Source organism: Falco punctatus (assembly GCF_963210335.1).
Source record: "Falco punctatus genome assembly, contig: scaffold_67, whole genome shotgun sequence".
In the NCBI taxonomy this organism is placed as follows: domain Eukaryota; kingdom Metazoa; phylum Chordata; class Aves; order Falconiformes; family Falconidae; genus Falco; species Falco punctatus.
The window spans coordinates 158,468-167,000 of record NW_027660125.1 but is presented as its reverse complement, the minus strand read 5'-3'; positions in this window follow the sequence as shown (position 1 = coordinate 167,000).

The window sequence follows — 8,533 nt, the reverse complement described above, 5'->3', positions numbered from 1 at the left end:
AAAGTGTGTACATACAGCAGCCAATTGTATGATGCTGCCGCGGAGGGGAGCTCCGTGTCGGGAATGCATTTAGCATCTTGGTGGCAAATTCTGACTACTCTTTGCCAAGTGTGGACTAATTCTACTAACGGTGCTAAACCAGAGGAAGCTGTAAATTCCACCGACAGCGCGACTCTTCTCAAGACACCGTCAGTGATGGCGATTCCGTCCACACCTCCTCTGCCCCCAAAGCTTCTGTCACTGACTGCAGCGACCCTCACAACACAGGACCAAGCACGGGAACAGGACAACTCGGACAATGATTCCATTGACACTGATAAACCTTTTGATCCAGGTCCTATAGATCTGGAAAAGGAGCTAGACCTTTCCCCCACCCCCTTGTCTCTCCTGATGCATTGACTGTATTTTTGGGGAGGGTGAAAGGGAGTCTGAGGGATTGGTGACAGGAATGCAAGTGGGAAACACTTCAGTGATGGGTTTTGGGAGTCGCTATGGCATGTTCAGTATTTTGTCAGACAAATCAACCTGCAGAGTGGCAGCCTGTGCAATACGAGGCTGTTAAAGAGTTAAGCAAAGCAGTGCGGGAAGGGAGGATTCATAATGAGAGAACAACTAGGTATTGTGAAGGAGAATAGGAAAGATAAACACGGTTATCTAGTGTTTAATAGGTGTCTGCACGCTTGTAGAGATATATAGCTGTGTAACGGCATGAATGATTCCTGCCCTGAGCCTGGTGGCGCATACAGCTGCGGTTTGTGTCCGGGCTCAGAGATGTAAATAAGGGCTTCTCTGTTTTGGTGGAAGTGTTTCTCTTTGCATAAAAAAGAGAGGGAATGAAGGGAATGACCCCAGAGGTATGTTCAGAGAAGGCACACTATGTTTCGAACTTTTTGACTGAACCAGTTCTTGTTTGGTGTGCCCTTCCACCTATGTATAATGTTAATCCAAAAGATGATGATATTGTTTACACTTTGAATGTCGATCATTGTCTTTCTGTAGATGCTGATGTAGTGGAAGGCTGTGGTGGGAACGTGTCGCAGCGGTTCTTCTCTTGTCCGGAGTGACAGCAGGGAAAGCATTAAAGAGTTAAATCACCTTGTTTGGTAGGCAGTTAAGCATGTGAGTCAAAATTGCCACTGCTTTTTGTTGTTGGTTCAAGTGATATGGAGAAATAGTGTGAAATGGGGACGCTTAACACCGACTGTGATTGTATATGTCTGCTCAGGAATGTGGGTATGGTGACTAGTCATGGGTGCGGTGTCTGGTCACATAGGCACACAGCTCTGAGGAGACAACTACAGTTTTTGAGGAGACGCCTGCCCTTCTTCCTCTAACAAAGGGGAGACGGGGAGACGCCTGCCCCTTTTCCTCTAACAAAGGGGCTATTTAAAAGAGAACCAGAAAAGATGAGAGACATTCAAATGCTATCTAGAAGGAGGGAGTGCTAAGTCTCCTTGCTGGAGAAGATTGGATGGTCACAAGAACATGAATCACCTACAAACCTGCAAGACCACCACATTCCAGGAAACGGACTGATAAGCTAATTAACATACGAAGCGGGGTTTAGGTAACGAATGTGTATAGGCGTTAATTGAATATTCATTCGTTTCATTGTATAAATGTGGGATGGTTCGTCACTTCGGGTATGCACGCTTGTGGAGGAGCGATCCCCCGTGCATCTGCGCGCAATAAACATACCTACTTTATAACTTTCGAGTTATAGAGTCTAATTCCGCACGTCAGTTTTGGCGAGCCAGGCAGGAGGATTTCTGCTCGGCTGAGGGACCAGCTGCGGAGCGGACGCTCCTAGGCGCGCCCTGGGAGATTTCCTCGGAGGAGCCTCCTCTTCTCAGCTGTTCACCCGGGAGCAGAAGAGAAACCCCTGGATCCGCGGATAAAACGGTATGTTTTGTAACGGGGCGGCTGGTGAGACACACGGAGACGTCCGGCGCGCAGCGTAGTCCCCAGGAGGAAAGGTACCTTGGGAGGGGGTTTGCTGACCAAGGGGTGGCCGCTAGCGATCTTGAGGGCAGATCGAGCAAACACGAGGTTACTGCCATTCCTAAAAGCCCAGAGGCCTCGTGACAGAAAGCGGGGGGCGGGACGGAATAAGGCGGAATCTCACAGGAACAAGAGGGACCTCTTAGCAAAAGTAAAAGGGAAACTTTTGCATAGGAAAAAAAAAAAAAAAAGGGGGAAGCTAAAAACTTCCATTAGGTTGTCTTAAGAATTGGGGAATTCCTAGAATGTAACAACTGAAATAGCGCTCTGTGTCTTGTTTGTTCTATGTGTTGTCTTGTTACATGTTCAAAACTTGGAGTTATGAAATGTATGTTGAAAAATAATAATATTCTGGTAATTCGTGGCAAATAGCGGAAAACTTAACACTCTGCTTAAGACCAGGAAAAATGTGGGTTTTTGTTTGTTGTTTGTTTTTTGGCAATTGTTCATTGAAATGCATACTTTGTGAACTGTCAGTGTTCCTAAAAGTTGTACATAAGTGCACGGTACCGTATAACATACTGCTTGTGTGACTGCGGGCTGCCCGGAGAGTGTGAATGGTGTGATTGAGATGCGCATTTTGATTTTCCGTGTATAGCTTAATTATTTTGACTGAGTGTGAGTACAAGAGTGCTTGAGACACGCGTTTCAGTGCAATACGAGTAAGGAGCTCTATCCGTGTTTCCGACCTTGGGTGGCTAAGGCAGCCGGAGAAAAACAAAGTAATTAAAATTGTAAAATGGGAAATGGAAGGAGTAAGCCCTGTGAAAAATCGCCCTTGGGTTGTATATTAAAACATTGGAGTGATATCGTAGGACATGGTGGTACCGAAAATAGAAGGAAATTGATTAAACATTGTAATCAGTAGTGGCCCTTGTATAAATTGGAGTGATGCGAAATGGCCTCAGGAGGGAGGAACATTAGATTATAACACTCTCCTGCAATTAATGTTGTTTCTGAGGAGAGAGGGAAAATGGGACGAAGTATCGTATTCAGACATGTTCTTCGTCCTCCAGGACAAACCTGAGTGGCAAAAGGACTGTGGATTAGTACCCCCTCGGGATCCTATGGTACTAGCACTAGAAAGAGTGCGGGATTAACATCACCTGATCTTTGATTATGGCTCTAGAAAAGGATAGAAAAAAAAAACCCAACAACTGAGACCTAAACTAGAAAGATGTTCGTGTTGAAATTTTTGTGTTTAAAAGCTCAGGTTGCGGTTCCTTCTGTGGAGCAACCAGAATGAAACACGTTGTAAGATAAAAATTTGTACTGATGTATGTAAAACCTGAGGCAGGTGTGTGTGTGTGTGTAGAATCAAAGACCTTGTGAAAGTGTTAAAGTATTGGGGTGAGTTTGTACAAAGCCCCGTATCCCCTCGAAGGTGCGGCTGAGTCACGCTGGATGCATGGCAGGGTGTTTGCTGTTTGCCTGCGAAGGCTGATATGTAATAACACAGACTTAAAGCAACAAGTAGCAGATGTGCATTCAGGGTAAGAAAGAGTTAAAACAGAAGTGCTGCTGCAGAGGCAGGCTTGTGTAACCTGCAGAGCAGGAAGAGCATCTCCTGCCCCGAACCCTTCTGCTGGTGGGGAGGAGGGGGTTGCTGTTGCTGACGATTGAGCAGAAGGACCTGACAATGTCACCCCGATTGCTGCAGCATTTGCAGCACAACAGGACCGGTAACGGCCCCTCTAGGGCAGGGAATGGGTATGAGGTGGAATTTTAGTGAATACAAAACCAACTTATTTGTTAAACTTCAGTAAAAAAATAATAATAATAATTAAAAAAAAATTGTTACAGTTGTGGGAGCTGCTGGCCACCAGGAAAACATCCTGAAACCTTTAAAGTACAAACTAAGAAAACAAATAAGAATGCCAAATTCACCGAAATCTTTGTTGGGAAGAGATTTATTAGAACATCTAGACGTTTAAAGAAGGAGAAATGAAACTAAAAGTTAAAAATGATCAAGTAATTGAAACATTAAGCTTATCTTTAATTCAACAGAAAAGAGGAAAAGAGGACCTCCCTGAAGTAAAATACTTTTTTAACCAGGTGTATCCGAAAATAAAAGGTGAAAAATGTTTTACCTGTTACAGTAAAAATGATAAGGGGGAGGCTTGCCCAGTTCAGATAAAAACAATATCCCTTGGTCAGCAAGGCTGTGGGGATATTGGCAGAAAAACTGAAATAAAATACACTCTGTAGTAGTTCTACTAATGTAAATCTGTGTGTTTTGCCATGACAGTGACTTGTTATGGGATGTGCAGATGAAACTGCATTGACAACGAAGTACAAGGAATAAGGTTGGTCAGGTGCCTCCTACCATAGTCAAGGGCAAGACTGGGTTGGCCTCTGTGTTTGCCACCAAGAAGAATCTTGAGCTCCGCTGTTGGCTGCAACCCAGTAGGCACTGAGCAGTGGGAACATATGCCATGCCAGACCTTGATGTGCGGAATGGCCCACTCTGAGGCACTGATTTGGAAATTGGAAACCGCCTGGCCGACCATGAGGCCAGACGAGTAACAGAGGAGGTAGGAAAGGAGGAATTATCCTTTAATACCAGACAATAAAATCTAAACTGTAAGTACAGATCAAGAGCCAAACTATTCTAAAGAAAACTTAAAGGTAATTCAGGATATGAATGATAAAATAAAATTAAGTAAGTGGACTTATTTGAGGGATGGTCGTATAGTGGTACCATCCAATTTAATATGGACCACAGCCCTATTATTAATAAGACACATTGGGGAGCTGATGCTTTATATAAAAGTCTAAATCAGAAATTGATAGGGCAAAACTTGTATACTGTAATAAAACAGGTGACTCAGCAATGTGAAATGTGTTTATCCAATAATCCCAATAAAGCAAATAAAATAAAACTAGGGAACATTAGTAGAGGAAATGTTCCAGGGCAACATTGGCAGATCCAATTTCTCGGAACTTCCTTGAAAAGGGGGGTATCGATATTTATTGGTACTAACAGATACCTTTTCAGGTTGGCCAGAAGCCTTCCCGTGCAGAACTGCTAAAGCCCGGGAAGTGACCAAAATACTACTCCAAGAGATAATACCTAGGTTTGGAGTCCCAGCGGTAATGTCCTCGGATAGAGGACCACATTTTGTGTCCAGAATAATGCAAGCATGTGATGGGAACACGCAGTAGGGGTCTGGATGGACCTGTTCACGATATACGACCAGGGGACTATGTATACGTTAAGTGTTTTACAGATAAAACCCTGGAACCACAGTGGACCGGACCTTTTCAAGTCCTACTCACCACCTACACTGCAATCAAGGTTGAGGGACAGAATTCTTGGATTCACCATACCCGGATCAAGAAAGCCCCTGCAACTTCGTGGAAAGTAACCCCAGATAAAAAAAGAACTGAAACTCAAATTTACTCGGACAAATGGGAACAATATGGGTGGCAAGTAAGTGAACCTGAGCGGTTGTGGATCCACCATATGGGAAGGGCACCACAACAAACAATATAGAACAAAAGAGTCTGGGACTGAGCCAGTGGCCAGTCTTGTCCAACTTGTTATCAGTAAGCCCCAACTCAAACAAAGATATTTTTGATCAAAACAGATTTTATATGTATATATGAGGAACGTTTAGATTCTTAAAATGATCAATAGTGGGTTTAAACCATTTGTGTTTTTTTGTACCCTCTCTCTTGCCTACAACCAAGAGCCTGATAACTGGCCTTGGAATCATGCCCAGAAAAAACACACTGGAATAATGGGAAAGGTGGACTCAAAGGCGAAACTAGCTATGGTGGTTTTTTTTTCTGAAAATGAGGTGTACCAAAAGAATCAATGGGATCGGGAGGATGTACACAAAGTCGACCGATTATGGGGAAAATTAGGAGATAGGATAAAAGTAGGGTGTCAAACATATAATGAAAAAGATAACACCAAGATTTCAGGAGACACCCTGATTAATGTCAGAAAGGTAGATAAGGAATTTACCCTTCTAAATACAGCCATGTGCTTTAATTCACGGGAATGTTGGCACAATTTTACCTTAACCGAGCCCATCTTTATAATATGCCTAGGAAAATAACCTTTTGAACATAGAACATGGGCCAGAAAGACAGGCGACAAGTGGCAAACAGTAGATTTAGAATCTTGTATTATGCGAGAGCAGCAGGCCTTCCTCTGTGAAAGCAATACTATAATGGCTCAGGATACTTGTTTAGATACAGATCAGAAAATATGTCATTTCGAGGCCCAACCAAATGCAAACTTGAAAACAGTAATTATATATGCAGGGAAGGGATGTGCGTGTTTGAGAACTAAGTGTAACACAATAACTGTAGATGGGGAGGTAAAGGAGACTGCACAATATTCAAATTACTGTATCTGTAATTTTACATCTAACTTTACCCTATCACAGATGATAATTCCTACCCCCATAGGACTAAATATAAGCAGTATAAAAGAACTATTAAAACATGCAGATTTACAACGTATACTGGAAGAAACCAAAGAAAAGGGACATGAAACTCTTCTTATGATCCATGATGATGTAGAGGGGATCAAGAAAGTTTTAAAAAAGGTAGAACAGGATGGAAACCATAATTGGTGGGATACTCTCTTTGGCTGGTCACCTTCTGCAACAGGAATTCTTAACACTATGGTACTCTTGTGATCTTATTGATCAGTTTAGGAATTTCCTTAATACTAACCATTATGTTATATTTGTGGGTTTGGAGAATGTTTAAAAGGGTAACACTTATGTATGATGCTTTATATCATTCGGGAAGACTGCTTAAGTAAAAGAATTTACTTAGTTTGATAGAAAAGGGGGGATTGATATGGAGAAATAGTGTGAAATGGGGACAATGGACACCGACTGTGATTGTATATGTCTGCTCAGGAATGTGGGTATGGTGACTAGTCATGGGTGCGGTGTCTGGTCACATAGGCACACAGCTCTGAGGAGACAACTACAGTTTTTGAGGAGACGCCTGCCCTTCTTCCTCTAACAAAGGGGAGACGGGGAGACGCCTGCCCTTCTTCCTCTAACAAAGGGGCTATTTAAAAGAGAACGAGAAAAGATGAGAGACATTCAAATGCTATCTAGAAGGAGGGAGTGCTAAGTCTCCTTGCTGGAGAAGATTGGATGGTCACAAGAACATGAATCACCTACAAACCTGCAAGACCACCACATTCCAGGAAACGGACTGATAAGCTAATTAACATATGAAGCGGGGTTTAGGTAACAAATATGTATAGGCGTTAATTGAATATTCATTTGTTTCATTGTATAAATGTGGGATGGTTCGTCACTTCGGGTATGCACGCTTTGTGGAGGAGCGATCCCCCGTGCATCTGCGCGCAATAAACATACCTACTTTATAACTTTCGAGTTATAGTGACGTGCGGAATAGACCATGTATCATGCTTCAGAGGAACTGTCACATGCTGTCACACGGTCAAAGCTTCGTCACAGAACTGACAAGACAAGAAACGGATACCCTTTCCTTCCATTACGCTAATAGATCTGGAAGTAGTAGTTCAGAACACCGCTTTTACAGCAGTGGTGGCAGAAGACAGTCTCTTTAGGTCAAAGCTACAGTTTGTTTTCAAAAGATTTCCAGGAAATATCAGACTTCCCATAGGTCCCAATGGTCAACTACAGCTTCTATCCCCTTCTTTCCCCCTCCAGAAACATCCATCGTCTATACCTATTAACCATAAAACATGATATCCCATCATCTTTTATTTTTAAAAAAGAGGGGGAAACCACCAGAGTCAACACTTGAAAGTCTCTAAAATACGTAGAAACTTTACACTTATTTAAAATTGCCCAAACGTAATTCCATTCCCTGTCATTCAAAATAACTCTTCCAACAGGAACACAAATATGCTGCTAACCTGTGAACTACAAGTGAGCCACTGTCAAGGCAGTTGACTCGTTCTACAATAATATCTTCTAAAAAGGAGCATAACTTTGAAACACAGCTATCTCAGTAATGAGCGGAGAAGCAGCTAAAAGGTTACATGCTACCGAACAGCCAGAGCAACCTCAAAAGCATTTGTGGGTCTCCATGACAAGGGAAAGACGGACTGAGTCAGCTACTAGTAAGCAACAAGTTACAGGGTTTTTTCCGCATCACCTCACACTGCATCGTGCCCTGGGAAGCAAAGACACCATTCCGAAAAGCAAACCCCCACCTGCCTCCTGCTCAACTCGTGCCCGAGACAGGCTTCAGGGGGTGACCTTGGGCAAGGCCAACTGCACAGAGTTGTTCCGAGTGATGGTGGCGTTACTCCCCTCTCTTCCGAGAGGGAATGCATCCGTCGGAGCCCGACGATGCTGCCACGGCCTCAAGCTGCAGCCAGGCCTGTGCTGGCCCTTCACTGCTCTCAGCCCTGGCCCTCACCCATGGACGTGACGTCCCAGTAGGACTGCAGACCTGCCCATCCCTATGGACTGGCCTGGTGATCTGCACTCTTGGAGGACTCTGCTTACTGTCCCCAGAACTGTCCCCAGAACTCTTCTGCTCTTCTTGGTGAGGGCCT